The sequence below is a fragment of the Pinus tabuliformis genome, chromosome 4_1 (genome assembly GCF_031772625.1).
Source record: "Pinus tabuliformis cultivar Carrire ecotype Pingquan chromosome 4_1, CPIR1, whole genome shotgun sequence".
In the NCBI taxonomy this organism is placed as follows: Eukaryota; Viridiplantae; Streptophyta; class Pinopsida; order Pinales; family Pinaceae; genus Pinus; species Pinus tabuliformis.
The window spans coordinates 356,694,905-356,718,032 of NC_142303.1; the positions used below are offsets into that span (position 1 = coordinate 356,694,905).

At 34.7% G+C, this 23,128-nt stretch overlaps 1 pseudogene; it reads right to left on the minus strand.

Moving 5' to 3' along the window:
- Positions 1-3,212: 3,212 nt before the first annotated feature.
- LOC149175755 (AP3-complex subunit beta-A-like) lies at positions 3,213-22,867 on the minus strand (annotated as a pseudogene).
- Between the last annotated feature and the right edge of the window lie 261 nt (positions 22,868-23,128).

Consider the following 23,128-nt stretch of genomic DNA (forward strand, 5'->3'; position numbering starts at 1 on the left):
CCCCTCAAGTACAAACTGGTGTTGAATAACCAATTGTTGAAGTTCCACAAGCTGCTGACGATATTCCAGTAGATCAAGGAGTTCAAGAGTTGCTAAGAACTTTTGAACAACAAGTTGAACCACATACTTCTCAGGAAGATGATGGTACAACATTAAGAAGATCTACTAGACCTAAGAGATCAGCAATTCCTAATGTATGCTCAAGTCTGCACAAGACCTGACATTGCATTTGTTGGGACGATATCAGAGTGATCCAGGTTTAGACCACTGGAGAGCTGCAAAGAAAGTAATGAGGTACCTTCAAGGGACCAAAGACTACATGCTTATGTATATCCTGTTTGAGGCTAATTTACATGGTGTATGGCTTAAGAATTTCATTTCTGGGCTTAGAATTATGGATTCTATATCTAAGCCATTGAGAATATATTGTGATAATTCAGCTGCTAGTTTTATGGCTAAAAAAGTGGGAGTCGAAATAAACACATCGACATTAAGTATTTAGCTATAAGGGAATGTGTTAAAGAAAATAAAGTGGTCATTGAGCACGTCAGCACTGAGTTAATGATCGCTGATCCTTTGACTAAGGGCATGCCACCGTTTAAATTCAAGGATCATTTATTGAATATGGGACTTGGTTCCATTATGAAGTTTTTCATTGTATGGACAATGATATTTTAATGAAATTCTTAATTATTGTGATGTTTTTTCTCATATTTATGTGCACTTTAAGTTGATTTGAGAAAATTCATTTAAGAAGGACCAAGAATAAACATAAGGTTTATTCATTAAGAAATTGTTGCCACATAAATTTTAATAAGAATAAATGCATAATAATACATGGAAGATAATGCTCGTCATTAGAGGACTTATCGCCATGATTCATGTATCTATTACTTAATACAGATTATCAATGGTTTTTAAGTTGAGACATTAAGTTTGGAAGTATGGACCAAGTGGGAGAATGTTAAGCTCCATTAATTTTGCACAAAAGCTGCCTTGATTTATGGAATTGCAGCTTTTCTTAACTTATGGAAACCAACTGCAGTAGTTTCCTTAAGTTAAGAAAATCAACTGCAATTACTAAATTTATAATTGGGAGCTACTAAAGTGGTCCATCACTTTGATCTGATCTCTACCTTGATTTGTGGGACATCTAACCAATAGCTATTAGAAGCTTGATGGAAGCTTAGCTATATATTCATCTGTTTGGTCCCCAAGCTCATATCTCAATCCCCTTCAGTTCTACACCATCTAGCTGAGATAGCAGAGCTCAGAAGTGCCTTCAGACTAGTTGTCTTCTTTCCTTTTGCATGTGCAGCTGGAGCGTGGTGTTTCAGAAGGAAATTGCATCAACAGTTTCACCAATGGCTGGAGGTAATCCGTATCCCTGGGCATTAAGATTCAGTGATTCTTTTCAGTTCTTTCCGCATGCAGAATCACTGTTTAAGTTTATTAGTTTTCTAACACAAAATACAATTTATAAATAAATATTTTTGCTTAATTATTTTTGGTGAAGTAATATTGATTTTTTTATATTTTCTCTTTTTATATATAATTATTTATTAATTTTTTTATTTTTTTTTAATTTTTAAATTACAATTATCTCATTCAATAAAAATCATGAAGATGCACTCGTGGTTATTGAGTTCCTTTGTCAATGGACTTCAAAAATCATGAACAAGCTCCAAGTCACTTACAATTGGCCAAGCACATTGTCAATGTTTTTTAAGACAATACATTATCAATTTTAATCAAGCTAGGGCACATTAGCTAAGTTAAAAATTTAATGCTCAAGAAAGATATTTCTTCGTGCTCTTATGGTTGATAAAAAGACATTTCCAAAGCTATTTATCCAACGTAATTCTTTAATAGTGTTGATGATTTAACCTCTTTTATGTGTGATTGAACTTGAGAACGAAGACATTGTTATGAATGTGTACCATTGGAATATTTCTTATCTAGTTAAGGAATGAAGATCATTCAACTATTACATCCATAGATCCATGAAAATTAAGGAATTTATAGAGATTGGTAACCAAAAATCATATTGCACCATAACGCTTCAACCTCCAGCCTAGACACTACATATGAGAGAAACACAACCTTACTCAATTGGCCAAACCATCTTCCCAATGTATGTTGCTGATAGGGAGGCCATAGATGACAGGTTTGGTTGAGTCACTTAGGGTTACGAGCAATTATTGTAGCTGGAATTTGAGCCCCCCTCCATCTAGATATTCCAAGGAATAAAGGGTGATGTAACAAGTTATTATGAATGCATGTAGAGAAATATGAACTAATATAGAATATTTTAAAAAAACCTAATGAAGATTTTCTATCAAACTAAACAGAGAACAAAATCAGATGTCTATACAATTCAATCAGTTTCATCATATTCTATAGTTAATCATGAATTGGAATGAATTTCCATGTGATAGAGTTTAAGCCTTGAGCTTCACCAATTCAAAACACCAAACCTGATCTGTTTGTACAGGGAATGACAAGTTTTCCCAAAAGGATGTTAAGTCCTCTCTATAAAGTAGGTAGAAACCCAAATTATCTTTGACACCACTTGTTTGTTTACCATACCCAACCTAATTTTCAGAGCCCATATCATGGTCACCTTGATTATCATGAAGAAAGACACATAATATTTCCATGAAGGATGTCTCAATATATTGAAGTGTGTATGCCATCTTAATATGGTGCAAGAAATACCAAGCGATGTAAATTATGATTACATCATCACATAAAATCAGTTACACCTTTGTAAATTATTCTCACTCACCCTATCAACAAAAATGTCCTCAATACTTGAACACTGCATCTTTTCAACTAGTTTGTTTCGTAGAAATTTACCTAGATTAAGTTACAAGCCTTTCTTGTGATGGGAACTCATATGATCAATGGGAAGTGTAAACCTCAAACTAAAAAGAAAAACACTATAAATAAAATCAAATCACTCTTATAATGTAGGGAAGTTAATTAACATCGCTCACTTTCAATGGTCAACATGTGAATGGATAAAAAAACAAGCATTTTTTTGCTTTTCAGGCTCTCTCCAATCAAGGGGTAGGAATTTTCAAATATACCAAAAGAAGCAATCACAGGAATGCAACCACATCATCATCCTATTTCCCATTCCCCACTAAGAATGACTTCTCACATCAAAATTTAGCACTATACATGTCGTCATATACAATGCTTAATTATTAACTTTGACTTTCGGTCAAAACTTCAACTAATCTCTTCAAAAGATTCATCCCCAACACTACATCTTCACAGTTCACTTTGACTAGTACACGCAATTCTGAAACACTATAACAACCTTCTGCGGTGATTGTGATCAAATAAGGTATGCAACCTGACAATGTCTCATTGCTAAACCTTTGACATAGGCCTTGAACATTTCCATGCCCACCATATTGATCCATGAATGATGTAAAAGTTGGGATTGTTACAAATACCACATAAACATGAAAGTTGTTGATAATTCTAGATACAATAGTTCGAGCAACAAAAATAAGTTGATCATTATGCTAAAGTTGGACATCATTTACATGAGAGGGCATTTGAAAATGTCCTACAAATGTGCACCTAGAATTAAAGGAATTATTAGAAACTAAGTAGCTTTGGATCCTTTTTGTCACAATTCAAAAAATTCTCAATCTTCAATCACCATAAAATAAAAAGGCTACTATCACTAGATAGAGTTTAGGCACATAAGGTTCCACTCTACAATTAGTAGTATAACAATTCATAGATAAACTATGTAGTAGTATAAGAATACATAGATAAATTATCTTTACATGCCAACTTTAATTTCACCCGCGAGAATTTTCTAGTATGCTTGACATATGAGATTCCTTAGATGTAAATGTAACTGAATTCATCGAAAGTGGTCTCAACAAGGCCCGTATTTCAGGCCTCAATCTAACAAAATAACATCTCTTATTGCAATAGACACCCAACTTGAGAGGTACTAACTGATGATGAAAGGAAACACACAACTCTGCCTTTATTCTTTGACCTGGAACAAGACGTAGAATCTCTTGCATAGAAATGCTTTTTGGTGATTCTAATGAAACCACAGGTTTGCAATACAATCTAGATTTTACATGTTAGCTCTAGCCCAGGCTTAAGAAGACTGCAACACATTAAAAGATTTAACAGAAAAAATGAAATCCATATATGCAACAATATTATGTGGAAACATGGAGAAGAGAGTGAGAATGTGTGTATGTGTGTTGAAGGGGGAATCCATATATTTAAATACCCACATCAAAATATCCTTGAACTATAGCTTGAAACTAAATATTTTCCAATAGACTTCAAGGTCAGAAGCTTACTGATCATGTACTTTTATCATTGGTGCTCTAGTTTCCGCAGAAGACTCTATTGACTCATCACCTTTGACAACAATGTTAAAAATTACATTTGTTGAACGATTATAGAAAAAAGATGAACACAGACTATCAATGGTGAATAAATTGATTGTTCATTAGAGAATTCATACATGACATTCATACCATCGCTATTTGTGAAATCTAAAAGTGTATACTTCCTTAGCTCTCTGTCCACGGTTCCTATAGACAGGTTGGCATATCCAGACATTATAGATTATTTTGCAGTTGAAAAAGGGCCAGGGACACGAAAGTTTGGCCCTATAGCCATGACTCTAATGCATCATGTCATCAACATTATACTATAAAAAACTGTGGATGGATCATAGTGATCAACATATGATAAAGAGATTAGTGGTTCGACATGTCTTTTGTCCTCACCTTTTCTCTTTCCTTCTACATCTTTACTCGATTTATCATTTGACTCAAAATATTTCAACTTCACAAAAGATTTTCTAGTCAAGTTGGTTGGTGAATGTCTTAACCTAGCCTTGCACATAATTTCAAGGTTTGAGCCTTCACTAACATTTGATTGATCAATTTCTTGATCAGATCCACTTTCAAGGCCCTGCAAACTTCCTTCACGAAAAGGATCCATCGGAAGACAAATATGTATTATCATTTATATCAATGGAACTATCTTGATCATTGTCCTTATCCTTGCCTTTTAATATAGTAGGTTTCCTAACCTCATTGGTCTGATGGATGTGAATCTAGCACAGACTACCTGGTTTTGGTAAAGGTCTATAACTTGGAGTTGTGTCTTGGACAATGTGAGAATGGGAACCAAGAAAGAAAACCCAAGAATTTCTTCGTGGATGCAATAATGTAGTCCACTTTGGAAAAAGAAGAACATGTTTTGCAAGTGCAAGGAACACGTTTGCATGAAGCTCCTATTGTGAAAGGGATGTTTCACCAACATCATGCTTTATAGATTTTCCTTGATATTTTTCTGATTCAATAGCCTTAGACCTAGATAAATCAAGTAATATAAGGTGTTCTCCTTCTTTGGAAGTTTATGGAGCCTGATTCCTTCACCAAAACCAACAATAGATAAATAAGGTTCTAAAATATTTTTGAGCATATGTGCTTGATCTCGAACATCATAGCTTAAGTCACATTTTCCCATGTCAAGTACATAGTTTTCCACCAACAATATATTGTTTCGATCAACAGCCAAGGAATGCAAAACTACCTGCACAAATGGGTTTGCTTGATGAGATGGACCATCTATATATTACTTATTTAACATTCTATAGAAACATTACAACCAAGCTACCAAGTGCATCTGATAGTGTGAACCTGAATTATGGTATATAACATTTAGTGACTAAAGATTCATAACAATACATTAGATATACAAATCAAAGACTCTTGATGACTTGTTAAATCGCAAATGATTTGAAAAATCATGTTTTTCCATCTTTCCAAATATATCATGAGACCATGTTTGCACACATCTAAGAAAAATTTGGAATCTAGATGGTATAAAGACATTCGTTATATTGGGTTCACAAAGAGGTAGATATAAAACAAACTTCTTTGTTTCCTACAATTACTCCTATGTAAGAGAAAAAAGGCCCTTATGTAAGAGAGGAAAAGGGATGGAAGTACAGACAGGATTGGCCAAGGAACCATGCATGAGAGGTGTTGCAAAGAACTTCATATCAGGACCCAAATTGTAGGAATCTTGTTTACATTGCTCACATTTCCAACATGATATTCCAGGCTCCAAAGCTACACAGTCACCAAGAACGAAGTATTTCATGTCACTGCCAATCTCCTCAATTATTCCAGCACACTCATGACTAATTGCCATTAGTTCTTTTACAATAACGTCTGCACACTGTAATGTTTGCAACCAAAACCAAGAAAAATAGTTTTTTAAGTAAAATTATGGACTGCTAAAGAAACTTCCATGAGTTGAATGTCTTAGAACTTAAACATATGACTTACTTAGTTCAAAAAATGAAAACTACCATAAGGGATTATTATCCATAAAATCACAAATTCCTAAATAAATTCTATCTTTCTAGCTAGCACACAAGAAAATTATTAGTCTACAAAGAGAACATAATGATGCATAAGGAACCGATATGCAATGGTCACTGATTTCCTTTTCCAGTGGTCTTCAACCATCATGAACAGGCTCTAGGCCTCTTACAATAGGTTTCCATCCATCTTTCTCTTTAAAAATGATATATAATCAATCTAGATCTATCTTAATTTCATCTTCATCTTAATCAAGAAGAGGAATCAAATCCATGGACATGTAAGCCCTTTTGATGAAGTAAAAACAATTGTGTAAAAAATTACACTTAAAATAATTTCATACGTACTACTACTTGATAAATCTGGGATTAACTTCTGCTACTTGATAAATCTGGGATTAATAAGTTAAGTTAGATATATCTCTCTCTATATATATTTAATATGAAAAGTAAAAATAACACCAACATTACACTCATTGATGAATACACTTATAACACATCCCCATACTGAAATGTAAAATGTGAATTTGGATACAAATAATGTTACACCCAATTGAAAGACATCTTCCCCTACTGGGCTATATGATACACCTTTCAGCACAACCAACGTTATAGTCAATGACTCCTGACACAACTGCCCCATACTAGGGAATATGATGTACCCCTGGGAACAACTAAAATTACACTCACTCAAGCATGACACAGTTCCCCATACTAGACTGTAAAATGGTCCATTTGATCTCTACTCGGATCTACAATTAGAGGATCTAGATTTTATTTTCTTCACAACACCCATAAGTAGGTGGGCCCACCCAAAGGAGCCTCATACCTAGTCGAACCAACTATCGAGGCCTGACCCTGATAGACCCAAGGAGAATTGAACCTTCACCTCATGATAGAGGGCCAATGACTTGGCAGGGGCTTTAGCCAGCTAGGCTACCCATAAGGGATAAATGGAGGATGTTATGCAACCAACTCCCAAAATAGAAGAAAAGATAGATCAACGACTTAAAAATCAGCCTCTTCGAGGGGGCAACCTCCTTTAAATTACACAAATGAACAATTCTTGGATGATACAAATGACAAGACCTCCTTTGTATATATAGGAGTCTAAGGGGTCCCAATACAATAAGATCCTAGATAACAATAATATTGTAGGGGCACAACACTAACAATAGTGGGCTTCTATGGGGCATAATAATAACAACATGGGGACTACATGGGCATAATAATATAATAAGAGGGTTGTACTAATAATAATAAGTGGTTACACTAGTAGTGTAGGGACCTAACTTGCCCCTCTCCTTCAAAAAATTTTGTCCTCAATGCTTGAGTAGTTCTCGATGATTTTGTATAAAATTCTTATCCTCCCATGTGGAATCTTCAGCGGGTAAGTTCTTCCACTTGATGAGATACTCTGAAATTGATCAATTTCATAGTTGTCAATTTCTTGTTTCTATGACTGCTTCAGGATCCAATATGATTTTTCGTTCCTCGTCAAGTGCTGGCAATATTGTTTGAACTGGGATCTTCTCACCTATAACATTCTTTAAGCATGAAACATGGAAAATGGGGTGCAGTCAAGAAGATGCATGAAGCTCCAATTTGTATGCCATAGTACCAATTTTTTGTAACACCTTGTACGGACCATAATACTTTCGTGATAATTTATCATCCTTCTTAGCTTGCTCAAGGGACATTTGTTTGTATGGTTGTAGTTATAGAAATATCCAGTCACCTACATCAAAACTTCTTTCGTTGCGATGTTGATATGCATGTTGTTTCATTCTCTTATGTGCCAAATTGAGGTTTTCCTTTAAGATTTTTAGAACTTGATGTTGATGCTCGATGTGATATTCCATTGCTTGAACCTTAGAAATTTCTTTTCAAGATAATGTGATGGACAGTGGATTATATACATAAAGTGCCATAAATGGGGTCATTTTTGATGCAGAATGGAAGGAAGTGTTATGCCACCATTCAGATAGAGGCAACCACTTGACCCATTGTGTCTATTTATCATATACAAAGAAATGAAGATATCGTTCCAAAAATTTGTTCACTATCTCAGTTTGGCCATCAAATTGAGGATGATAAGATGACCTATGAGCTAACTGAGTACCCAGAAAAGAAACTAATTTTGTCCAAAAATTTCCAATGAAAGTGGGATCTCTGTCACTTACAATAATCTTTGGGTTTCCATGTAGCTTTTGAATTTTTTTCATAAATGTAGTAGCAACTGTACCGGCTTTAAATAGATGAGATAATGCACAAAATTGTGCATACTTGGTAAGTCTATCAACTACCATCATGATGACACTCTTTCCTTCAGACTTGGGTAAACTTGTGATAAAATCCATTGAAACCTCCTCCCAACATTGACTTGGAATGGATAAAGGTTGTAACAGACCTAGGGTCTTAATTTTCTCAACTTCATTTTGTTGGAAAACCAAACATTTTGCCACAAAATTTTGAGTATCATATTTAAGGCCATCCCAAAAAAAATATTTCTTAAGCCTGTGGTAATTTTTAAAAAATCCCGAGTACCCTCCTAAGGGAGAGGTGTGCAATTCCAGAAGAATCTTTTGTTTGATTTGGGAATTCTTACAGAGGTATAAGCGATCGTTGTACCATAATGAATCATTTTTCCATCTAAGTGTATCATATGTACTGGGATCTTGCTACAAATTTTGAATGAATGCCCATACTTATTCGTTATTCTTCCATTCATCCCTTGCTTCGTTTATCAAATCTGGTTGAATAATAGAAATGGCACAAAACAATGCTTCCACATCCTCATCCTTTCTTGAGAGTGCATCTGCAACAACATTTTTCTTCCCTTTTTTGCAGATGATTTCAAATTCATAACCCAACATCTTTGTGACCCATTTTTGTTGCTCTCCTAAGGATAATCTTTGTTCTAAAAACTATTTAAGACTATCATGTTCCATTTTTACCTTGAAGTTTCTTCCCATTATGTAAGGTCGTCATTTCTTAAGTGCATGTAGTATTTCCAACATTTCCTTCTCATAAATAAATTTGTGTAAATACTTTCCTTTGATTGGACGAATTTCGAAAGTAATGGGTCTTTCTTCTTGCATTAAAATAACACCAATTCCATTTCTTGAGGCATCACATTCCACAATAAAGGGTTTTTGGAATTCTAGCGTAGCTAAGATCGGTGCTTGGCACATTGCTTGTTTAATATGTTCAAAGGCCTTTGTTGCTTTTGGAGTCCAAGAAAATGCATCTTTCTTTAGTAATGTTGTTATAGGTGTTGCTATTCTCCCATAATTCTTAACAAACTTGCAATAATACCCTGTCAACCTGAGAAATCCTTGCAGATGCTTTATGGATGTGAGGATTTTCCATTCCTTAATGGGTTTAATTTTGCTGGGGTCTATCTTAACACCTTCATAAGATACAATATGACCCAGATATTCTACCTCTTGTACTCCAAAGAAACATTTGAGGTTTTTTCATATAATTGTTTCTCCTCCAATAGTTTGAGAACCCTATCAACATGTTGAACACGATCCTTCCAGGACTTGTTGTGGATTAGTATATCATCAAAAAATAGTAACACAAATTTTCTAAGGGTTTGAAAATGGAATTCATTAAACCTTGAAATGTAGAAGGTGCAATGGTAAGTCCAAAAGGCATGACCAAAAATTCATAATGACCCTCGTGAATTCTAAATTCTCTTTTTGGAATGTCTTCAGTCTTTGTTCTGATTTGATGATACCCTGAACGAAGATCCAACTTGGTGATGTAAATTGCTCCATATAATTCATCCAATAATTCATCAATGACAGGAATGGGAAATTTATCTTTAATAGTGAGCCTATTGATCTCCCTATAATTCGGACACATGCACCATGATCCATCCTTCTTGTGTACCAATACTACTAGAGTAGAGAAATAAATTTGACTAGGTTGAATTATACCAACCTATAGCATTTTTGCAACCATATGTTCAATTTCACTCTTTTGGGCATATGGATATCTGTAAGGCCTGATGTTTGGGGGAACACTTCCTGGAATCACATGAACAACATGGTCATGATCACGAATAGGTGGGAGGCCTTTGGGAGTCTCAAATACCTTGGAATGATTGTCTAAAACTTTTTGGAGATCTCAAGAAGTGTTAGGTAAAATTGACTTGGGGTTTGAGTCAAGGTTGACCTGGTTAAATAGTAGTGGTTTTGGGCACATGGTATAGTGTACCCATGGTATTATGGTATGTGGTATTGCATGTAATGGAGCCTATAAAAGACAGGGAATACTTCATTGTAATGTAGGCCTGGAGGTGAGTGGTGAAGGCTCACTTGGCTAGATTGGCCAGGGTTTTGGCCAACGCTAATGAGATATCATTGGGTTGGGTTTTTCCCTAGATTTGGGGTTTTACTGGATAAATATTCTGTTTATAATATTTATGTGTATTGTTTTTGGATATTTTATTATTCATCTATGTAAATCTTGGTAAATCTCAATAATAATTTATCTCTCTGTCGTAAATTTCTTAACAAGAAATAGATGATTTCGATGTGGGAACTTCTAGTGAACATAATTGTGCAATTATACCATTTTTTCCCTTCTTTAGAAGATTTATCATGTTACTAGAGATGATTATATTTGCAGGTTTCCCTGCGATAACCCTTAATTCAACTTCCTTTCCTTCCCAAAAAAAATTCAAGAAAAGTTTTGATAATTAAAAGCTATCGTACCCAAAGATTGTAGCCATTGGACTCTTAGTACAACATCAACACAACCGATTGGAATGGAAAGAATTGAACTATTCAATACATATTCTCCCATGGATAGCTTGATATTATGGCACTTTCCAGAGAAATTTATGGTTCCTTCATTTGCAACCATCACTTGACACTCTAGTGTTGGATATAGGAAGCAATTCAATTCATTGGCTATCTTACAATGAATAAAATTATGGGTACTACACAAATAAATCAACACTATTACATTTTTCTTCTTGATATGTCCTTCTATCTTGAGAGTTTGAGGAAAGGTAATTCCTGCAAATGCATTACGAGATATGGTCAGATTCATTTCTTCTTTCTCGAGGGTTGGTTCCTAGTGTATATCCTCTTCTATTGACGTTTCTTGTTCCTTTTCTTCCTCCTCTTCACAATCTATGTAAAATAATTTCTTCTTAGCACACTTATGACATTTAGTGTATTTTCTATCACAACTGTAACAAATCCCTTTTACTCTTTTTTCTTCCAAATTTTGTGGTGTCAACCTTGTAGGTTATGGAAAGCTAGGGGCAACAACACTTCCATCTTTATAGTTGTGAGTGGTAGGCTTCCTTGTTGCCATAATTTTGTTTTCAATTTTTCTTTCCAACTTGAATGCCTTCTCCAATGAATCATGTTCCCAAAGGTGAACCTCCTGTTGGATGTTATCCTTTAAAGTCCCTATGAACACATCAATTCTATGCTCCTCTCGAATATCTTTACCCTTATATTCAATTTTTGGAATTCCTCAATGTTCTCCACCATTGAACCCTTTTGTTTGAGATTTATCAATTGACTAAAGATGTTTCTTTTTGTATACTCATAATGTGTTATCATTTCCTCCATAAAAATTGACCAAGTGAAAAATTGTTTATGAGAGAAAAGCGATCGCTATAGTACAAACTGATTGGGTTCTAAATATAAAGTTGCAATATGTACCTTTTGTGTGTTTTTCACATTATGGAGATCGAAATATTGCTCCATATGTAGTATCCATGTTATGGGATCCTTGCCATAAAACTTCCTCATATTGATCTTTGGAACATGGTTGGTCTTCAATCCAACATTATATTCTATGGAATCATGATTAACATGTCCTTTGTTCTCATCATGAGTTTCCTCTACTACCTTTTCACCATTAGGAAGCATTTCTTGAAGCAACTTTCCCAAACCTCCTTCCAAACCTTCCATGTCTTTCTTCAAATCTTCAATGTTTACTTCTAAACCATCCATCTTAGATTCCACTCCATCCACGTTAGCTTCCATGCCTTTCTTTAAACCATCCATCTTAGCTTCTGTTACTTTTTGTGAGAGTGAAATTTGTTGCACTTGGTCTCGTAATTTTGATATATCATGTTGCATTTCTTCCTTTTCTTCATGAGTCATGATAGATATTTCAGGTTGCCTACTAGGTGTTTCCATTTTATTTCTTCGTGGCATAAATTAATGATAATTATGCTTCACTATTCCCTTTGAATTACTTCAAACTAAAATTTCAAACCAAATTTATGCAAATTTATAAAAAGAGACTACGCACCTTTTTTCACTTTGTAGGAGCTTGATATTGGATCTATTGCACCTCTGTAATTTCGAATCTCCAAGGTTTAAAATTGTGTCTTATGGTAGCCCTCTGAGTCCTCTTTCCAACCCCACAAGTCAGATCTAGATTGGATTCTCCAACAAAGATTTATTCCAAATATCCCACAATAGCCTGATTATAGACTAGTTCAGTAGCGTGTACGCAGTTTCACGTGTCAATGTTTCGATCTTTGGACCTCGAAATGATAAACAGAATGGTAGAGTTTGTCCTCTTTCTGTCATATCTTACGAAATTTGAATCTGAAGCACGGAGAGAAATTTATGATGATTTTCCCAAGGTCACATGTTTGAGATCGAATTACGGAGCCTACAAAAACCCTAACTTCCTTAGTTAATATCTCTGAAAATATAGCGAGACAAGATCTCAAATTTGGTCACAAGGTTAAGAAATATTTCTTCTCAAATGGGTTTTAATTTTAGCTTCTGACACATTGTAAAAAAAAATTATAGTGAAAATTCCACGATGACTTGTTTGAGATGGAATTCTAGAGCCTGTAAAAACCCTAACTTTCTCAGCTCATATCTCCGAAAATATAGCGCACCAAGATCTTAAATTTTGACATGAGGTTTAGAATGATTTCGTCTCAAATGGGTTTTAATTTACGCTTCTGAAACTTCGCAGCAAATGTTTTTATAGCGAAAATACTACAATGACCTATTTGAAGCAGCGAAACCCTAAAATCCAAAGCTCTGATACCAAATGTTATCCAACCAGCTCCCAAAATAAAAGAAAGGATAGATCGTCGAGTTAAAAATTAGCCTCTTCGAGGGGGAAACCTTATTTAGATTAAAAAAATGAACAATTCTTGGATGATACAAATGACAAGACCTCCATTCTATACATAGGAGTCTAAGGAGTCTCAATACAATAAGAGCCTACATAACAATAATATTGTAGGGGCACAATAATATAATAAGGGGTTTGTACTAATAATAATAAGGGGTTACACTAGTAGTATAGGGACCTAACAGAGGATCTTGATATCTTGCTGGTGAATCTGATTCTAACCCTATGGTGATAGATGTGACTCCTTAGGAGGTCCTATCGCACTATGGGATAGATCCTAGGACTTTAGGGGTGGCCTTAGTTATTAGAGATATAGAGCTAGGTACATTTTGGATAGATAGGATGCACATGTCCACCATGATATACAGTATGTCATGATATCAATATTAAGGGAGTATAATGTGCATATAGTTGCAATTAGCTGACACAGTTCCACATGATTGACTGTAGAATGTGCATCTAGTTGCAATTAGATGGCATAGTTTCCCATGCTAGATAGTAGAATGTGCATCTCGCTGCAATTAGATGGAAACCATACGTTTTACTCAATTGATATTAGATCATACAAATAATATATACTACATATTAGATCATCCAAATAATACATAGTACATATCCATTGATCGGTTGATCCTTATTTTAACATGCTTTAAGACCTATGTAGTCTATCTACAAGTCCCCTACACCTTGGTGATGAATGTTCAATATCTGATACAAATATACTCATATTACTATTATGTGTAAAATGGAAAAGAGAGAGACATTATCCCTTACTTATGGAAAGCACATTAAAACCCCCTAAACCTAGTTGTATTGAGGTTATATAACTATTCCCTTTCTTTGCAGTGGGTGAAATGAACCACACAAATATAACAAATGCATTTAACATATCAAGAAACATAGGCAGGAAACCATTCACAAAAAATCATTATCTTACAAGTTGAAATTCCATTATGCAATTTTTGGAAAATTGGAGAATTATCCATTCATAACTAAGAAACTTATAAGTGATGTGTTCAGTCAAGCCCTAAATCCAAAAATCCTCGATCAAATTCTGAATAAATTTAATTTTCCATTATAGGATTTCCTATAAACCCGATGGCTCTTGAACTATGTTAAAAACAGACATAAACAAAAACACATACCCTCAAATAGTGGAAATCATTGCCATAGATACCCACAACCTTCATGCGCACCTTTGCATCATGAGGGCCTACAACAACATGCAGTTAAATATACATTAATTAATCAATCTCTATAAGGTTCCCATGAGTTATAATGATGGGACAAGAAGAAACAAAGTAGTGACTTACCAAGAGGGGGAAGTTTAAAGGGTTGGATGTGAAGAGTGTTTATTCTAGTGAGCCATGCAACCATATTGTCACCTTCTTCATTTTTGTTATCTTTAGACATTACTCCTTCCCCATTTTTTCTCCTTTGGTTAGATGATCAATTGAAGATAGATAGGCGCAAAAGATTAGATCTGATAATTTTTTTATAGAAGAACCTTGTAAATTTTTCTCCAAAACCTAGTTCAATCAGTTTGGGATAAATATTTTTTCAGGTCCATCTCGTAGTTTTTAACCCCGTACAGAACTTACCTGCAAGAGAATTCTTAAAAGCAGAAAATAAACAATCGAGAGAGCATAAAACATAAAATATATATACACAAAGATTTTACCCTGGATCCCAAAACTGGGACTACCAAATTTATTTTTCATTATATTCCTTTCAATGTTACAACACATATATATACATGCCAAAAAATCCATAAACCCAAATCCATTAACCCTAGATTAGAACATAACCATAGTTACCTTGACCAGATCTAAAAAATACCATGGATAGAAAACCATCATGCCCAAAACCATGTGAAAAATCCATGCACAACAACATAGGTAGGTCCACCCACCTAATATAGGGTCCAAAAAAAATTCCCAGGCCACTGCCACCCCCCTGCATACCCCCCAACAAGGGGGGTAGCGACCCCCCCTGTGACCCCCCGGCAACGCCCGACGCAACGTACAAGGGGGCTATCGCCCCCCTATGACCCCCCCTCATGCGTGGGGTAGTCATGGAAAGAATATAACACAACCCAACATTCTCCCACTTGTTGTTTTCTTTCCAAAGGAGAGCTTAGTCATTGATCCAACCCTACAACTCCCATTGTTTCTCTACACCAAGAGAACTTCTAAGTGCTCACAAACTTTGTCAATGCATCTGCAATATTCTTCAAAGTGTCCACCTTTACGAGAAACACCTTTTTGTCCTCAACCATATCCCTCGCAAAGTGATACTGAACATTAATGTGCTTTGTCTTTGAATGATAAGTAGGGTTCTTTGCTAATAAAATTGCACTTTGGTTATCATAATATATCCTTATAGCTCGTTGTACTAAACCCATACTTGAACACAATCTCTGCAACCAAGCTGCTTCCTTGTTTGCATGAGTGGCTACCATGTATTCAGCCTCTGTAGTTGAAAATTCCATTACAGACTGTCTCTTACTCATCCAACTGACTACACCTCCAAATAGGTTAAACACATACCCACTTGTAGATCTTCTCTGGTCCAGATCTCCAGCCCAGTTTGCATCAACAAAACTATGGATGTCTAAAACTCTATCCAATCCTAGTCTTCCTTGGTAGCACAAACCATAATCACTAGTGCCACGCAAAAACCTGAAAACACGCTTCACTGTTGTCCTATGCTCCTTCCCTGGTTTTGACATAAACCTGCTTAATACTCCCACTGCATGTGCAATGTATGGTCTAGTATAGACCATTGCATACATCATGATACTGACTACACTTGCATATAGAACATGAGACAAGTCCTCTTCCTCTTCTGGTTTCATGGGACACTATTCAATAGATAACTTTACACCTATAGGAATAGGAACCTTCACCTGTTTACTATCTTGCATATTAAACCTCTCTAGTATTGTCTCGACATACTTCATCTGGTTTAACCAGAGCTTCCTCTTTGCCTGATCTCATTTAAATTCCATGCCCAAATTATAGTTTGCAACACCAAGATCTTTCATGTAGAATTTAGAGGACAATTGGGTCTTCAAATCCTGGATAATTTATTTGTCATTTCTAACCAATAACATATCATCCACATACAAGACTAGATAAATAACACGGTCATCGCTTAATTTAAAATACACACAGTGATCTACTTTTCTTCTGGTGAAGCCAAGTCCCCATATAAATGTATCAAATTTTTGATACCACATCCTTGGTGACTGTTTTAACCCATACAAAGACATTTTTAACTTTCATATTAGTTATTTCTTACCCTTCATTGTAAAGCTTTCAGGTTGCTTCATGTAGATCTCTTCTTCCAGATCCCCATGAAGAAATTATGTCTTCAAATCCATCTGTTCTACCTCAAAATTAAAAGTAGCATCAACAGATAAAAGTAATCTAATAGAACCTACCTTGGCAACAGGAGAAAAAATATCATCGAAATCAATTCCCAGGCACTCGGGAATAACCTTTTGCTGTCAACTGAGCTTTGTATTTCTCCACCTTTCCTTTTGCATTCACCTTCTCCTTAAACACCCATTTGCTTCCAACGGGTTTCCTTCCAGATGACAACTCCACCAGATCCAAAGCCTCATTTTTGTGAAAAGATGACATTTCATCAACCATGACCTCTTTCCAGAGTTTTCCATCCTCTGAATCTATTGCTTCCCTCATCAGTTATAGATAAAGTAAAATTTGAATAGAAAGGAGATGGACTATACCTCTCTAGTTGCCTTCTTTCTCAAACTGATCTTCTCACAGCCGGATTTTGTGGATCTTCATCTTTTGATTCCTCTTTTGCTGTAGAGTATGATTCTTCTTCCTTTAGCTCAAACTATATCTTCTTAGGTTCCTTTGGTAGTACATCATGTTTAATAAGTTACATCTTGCACCTCTCTAAACACCACATCTCGGTTGTACAAAACCTTCCTTGTTTCTGCATTCCAAAGCCTATAACCTTTTAACCCATCCTTATACCCAATAAAGATGCACTTTTCAGATTTACTATCTAACTTTGTTATTTTCTCCTTTGGAACATGTACATAAGCATCACATCCAAATACCCTCAAATGTGAAAGAGAAGGTTTTTAATGAGTCCATACCTCTTGTGGAGTATTATACTACAACACTGATGTAGGTGATTTGTTGACCATGTAACATGCAGTCACCACTGCCTCTACCCAGAATTCTTGTCCTAACCCCGCACTACTAAGCATGCTTCTTGCCTTTTCCATCAACATCTTGTTCATTATTTCTACAACTCCAATTTGCTGAGGTGTGTATGGAGTAGTCTTCTGCCGTGCTATACCACATTTCTTACAAAACTCTTCAAATTCTTTCTTTCAAAACTCTCCACCATTATCTATCCTCAACACCTTTATCTTCTTGTCTATCTAGTTTTCCACTAGAGCCTTAAATTATTTGAACCTGTTAAAGACTTCAGATTTCATCCTGAGGAAATATATCCATGTATTCCTTGAGAATTCATCAATAAATGATACATAGTACACATAATTACCTAGTGATGGAACCGACATAGGTCCAAACACATCATTGTGCACAAGCTCTAATATGTGTTTTGCCCTCTTAGCACTAGAGGCGAAACTCACCCGAATATGCTTCCCATATACAAAATTTTCACATAAATAAAAATCCAGAGGGAAATTATACATACCTTCTATCATACCATTACCATGAAGTATTTGAAGGCCCTTCTCTCGAATATGTCCAAGCCTTTGATGCCATAGCATGTCCTTTTCTCCAAAGACCACTAGTTTTTTTGCTCCACTTTAATGAACCACAGAACTATTGCATCCATCAATAACAATGCAACCTTGAAGCTTGTACATAGTTCTAATCTGAACTCCCTACATCAATATCAGTTCTCCCTGAACCATATTGCAGGTATCTTTCTCGAACACTGCTTTTACTCCTACATCATCTAACTTGCTTACAGAAATTAGATTTTTGGCCAACACAGGAATATGCAGAACACCCAAAAGTGTTCTAATCCTTCCACCTTGCAACTTCAACTTGAATTTTTTGTGACCAAAGGTTCTAGCCTTCCTATCATCCCCTAAGAATACATCACCACCATCATATTTCTCATACTTGCAGAACGACTCTCTATGGGGAGTGATGTGAAAGGATGCACCTAAGTCAATCAACCATGCCTCATGATCTACATGTGTACTTGAAGAAGAAGCCAAGTACACACCCCCACCTTCATCTGAGGTGGTTTTCACCTCTGTAGAATGAGCATTATCAGATACCTTTCCTTTCATAGGAGATTTAGATTTACAATCCCTTTTAAAGTGCCATTCTTTTCCACATTTCCAGCACAACTTTATAGGTTTTCCTGGAGATTTCGATCTCCCTCTAGATTTAGGTCTCCCACTCGAGGAATTATTTTTGTTCTATTCTGGGACCATCCTCATAGAGACAAGGCATCACCATTCTAGCCCTCCATATTTTTTCGTCTCATCTCCTCTGACAGAAAGCATGAGACCATTTCATCAAACTGTAAGAAGGTTGCATTGCTACCTATTGCAACAACCAGACTATCCCACGAATCTAATAGAGAACACAAAAAACTAATGCACTTATCTTCATCTGAAATTTTAATATCAACAGATAATAACTAGCTTACCACAGTGTTAAAGGTGTTCAGATGCTCTGTCACCAAGTCTCCATCTTTCATCCTCAGGTTATACAAATTTTTCTGTAGGAACATTTTTTTCACCAGAGACTTAGATTGGTACAAAGTCCCTAACTTGTCCCACAATGCCTTCGCCGAAGCTGCCCCTGATACATTCAGCAATACTGAATTTGAGACACATAATCATATTGTGCTCTTTGCCTTATGATCCAACTTCACCCAGTCTTCAGCTGACATTGTTGTTGGTTTAGTACCTGGATCTACTGCGATCCACTAATCTTTATCCACCAGTAGATCCTCCATCTTGAGTTTCCACAACTCAAAACTCTAACCATTAAATTTCTCAGTCTCTATCTTTCCACTGCTCACCATATTTTTTCACCAGAAGAATCAATCCCACAGATCTCCCACAGGCCTAAGAAAAACCCCTCAGCAGCAAATGCATCCCCTTGAAGCCAAAACAACTATGATACCAAATGTAGGTTTTAACCATGTACAGAAATTACCTGCAAAGGAATTCTTAAAATCAAAAAATAAATAATGGCGAGAGCATAAAACATAAAACATATATACAAAGTGATTTTCCCATGGATCCCAAAACTAGGCTGCCATATTGATTTTTCATTGTATTCCTTTCAATGTTACAATATATATATATATATATATATATATATATATATATATATATATATATATATATATATATATATATATATATATATATATATATATATATATATATATATAGATATATATATGTATGTATGTATGTATGTATGTATATATATACATGTCGAAGCATCCATAAACCCCAATCCATTAATCCTGGATTAGAACATAACCATAGTTCCCTTGACCAGATCTACAAAATATCATGGACAGAAAGCCATCATGGCCAAAACCATGTGTGAAATCTATAAACAAAACCATAGGTACGTCTTCCCACCTAATATGGTGTCCAAAAAAAATTTCCCGAGGCACTGTCGCCCCCACTGTCACCCCTCAATAGCGCCTAGCACAACTTACAGGGGTGCTCCCACCCCCCCGGTCACCCGCCCCCCCTCACCCCCCCACGCGTGGGGTAGTCGTGGAAAGAAAATAACACATCTCAGCCCCAAACTTCGAAAAAATCCAAAAGCACGGACTAAAAATAGACTCTCGACCTACTATGAACTAGCAATTTCTCCCTTTGCTCTCATACTCCCACGAATTTCTCCATCCCACCTGTCTTTTTTCTTCTGCTTGGTCAATGTATTGTATAAACAATACCTTATAATATACATATTGATATATAACATATAAAAACTGTTCACCCCTATTATATGTTCAATATATTATTTTATGTTTTCCTCATTTTTTATGCCCCAATTTGAATGCATACAGTATGGTATTGCTTTGTCAATGAAGCCCCCGTGATCCAATAGGTCAAAATTGGAGTACAAAAAATTGGCATACTCATATAACAATATCAACAAGGATAAAAGCGCAACTCCTAAAGATGATCATCCAATGAATAATAAAAATTGGAAAATCCTAACTTATAAATGAGTTTTATTACTTATTGAAGCACTTAATGGACATATAACTAATGTTACTCTGTGCCTTGATAGGAGTTTTAACTTTCAACATAGAAGAAACTACTATCTATACATCCCTTAATATTCATATAAATGAAACATTGCATCCTTTACAAGGAGAACCATTGGAAGTATTCCAAGAAGGAACAAAACATATTCACAATATTTTCATTAATGGGATTAACAATATAGGGAATTTTGTGCAAATTGAGAGCCAATTGTGTGAGCCTTCCTCATAAAATATCAATTTCAGATTGAATTGTCATTATATTTTTTTCCATAGACATGGGCACACCAAGACCAATTACAGACAAACCATCATAATTAGATGAACAAAAGGTGAGAATTTGTAGACAACAATTGTAAACTTCAAAACAACCTACCAACAATAAGGTAAATTGATCATGCTATCTTTACTTCTTCCATGTGTTAACAAATATTAGGAATACAAATCCAATTAGACAAGATTGAACGCTCCTTAAGTCTAGAACAAGCACGTTTTTGTTAAGAATAAAACAAGAAATATTTAATGAAACAAGATACATATTTGCAATGAATACACAATATTGTAATGTTTAATGAATCAAATGTCAATCCAAGAAAGTACTATTAGGTGTTTCACTTATGGAGTTCTAAAGTATTTGTAATATTAAATATGTAAGTCTATGAGTAATGTTGTCATACAAGTTATGGCTCACTACAAAATTGAAATAAATTTTTGAGAAAAGTCATCATGACATATGAATTAAGCCCTTCCAACTTATCAGCTCATATGATCATAAAGTTTCATAATTATATTAAATCTCTACATAATAGAAAAAAAAAGAGAATAACATACCAATTCTATGTATAAAATAAGTTAATAAACAAATCTTGAATCATTAACTATACATAAATACCAAAATTAATACATAATCTTTAGTTTACAAAAACAAAAATGTTTAATAATAATTATTCTTAACAACCAAAACAACTAATAAAAATGCCAGATATAAAAGGAGAAAATGCACTTCAATCAAACTATTCATAAAATAGTTCTTAACAAAGTCTCTTTCCACTTAACATTCTAAATTGTATTCCATCATTATTACATTGTAACCACTAAAAATTATCTTATTCAATAATCACTAACCTAAACCACTAAAAACAACATTTTATTCAATAATCATTATTGTTAATGACTAACAAAGTATCTTAGTTTATAAAGAATTTTTTCAAATAAAAATATGTATATTTATTTTTCAATATAATAACATTTTTTTTTAATAGAATGCTTAACAAAATTACATCAATAATTAGAAATTTAAAAAACATTATTACAATGAAAAAATTTATAAACTATATCTATCTATATCATTATATATATATATATATATATATATATATATATATATATTATATATATAATATAATTTTAAGATAGAATTTTTTTAAGATTGCATAATCAACTAAGTGAACAAGTTTCTCAATCCCATATCAATATACAAAACCAATTAACTAAAACATAATTCTTAATCTAAATAAATCTAATGAATTCCTAAAAACAAACTCCTCTACCATATAATCACATCTAAAATAAAAATTATATACAATAACCATTTTATGTCATCCACATTAAGTGGAATAATCTAATCAAATCATTTTCTTCCGCATATATGCGCTAACCAACCATTAAACAAAATAACGTAATCTAATCATTTTCTTCCACAAACCTATCCTAATCAGATTATGAATTGATTTGGTCTGTCACCTGTCCAAGGCGGTTCTACCTATTTTCCAAACTCTTATTGATTTTGGTGACTATCTCTCTAGTGATACCTCGACCTCTTGAAAGGTTGGTCATTGCTTTAATACACATCACACCTATATTCGCCAACAACACAACAATTCCATGCCCCATAACATCATGTGATTCATGTTCTTCATCCTCTTCTTCCTTTCTTATCTCCTCCACCAAATTCTCGTCAATCACCTCCAACAATCTCTCGGGAAATGCATCACCCACCCAACTCTGCAACGATTGCCCTTCTTCTAAAAACACTTGACCTGTGGGCTTCTTTCCCATTATTGTTTCCAACACGAAAACGTCGTAGTTGTACACATACCCTTTCATGGATAGGCGTTGTCTTGTACCATTATTCCATAATCAATTTATATCTATATATATAACCTTTATCAGTAACACTCATATATATCCCATGTACAGCACTCATATATATCCCATGTACAACATCAGTAATTTATATATAAATCCTTTATCAGTGACTCATGAATGTATATATCTGATAGACAATATGGCTCATCAATCAAAAGTGTATTAGTGTTT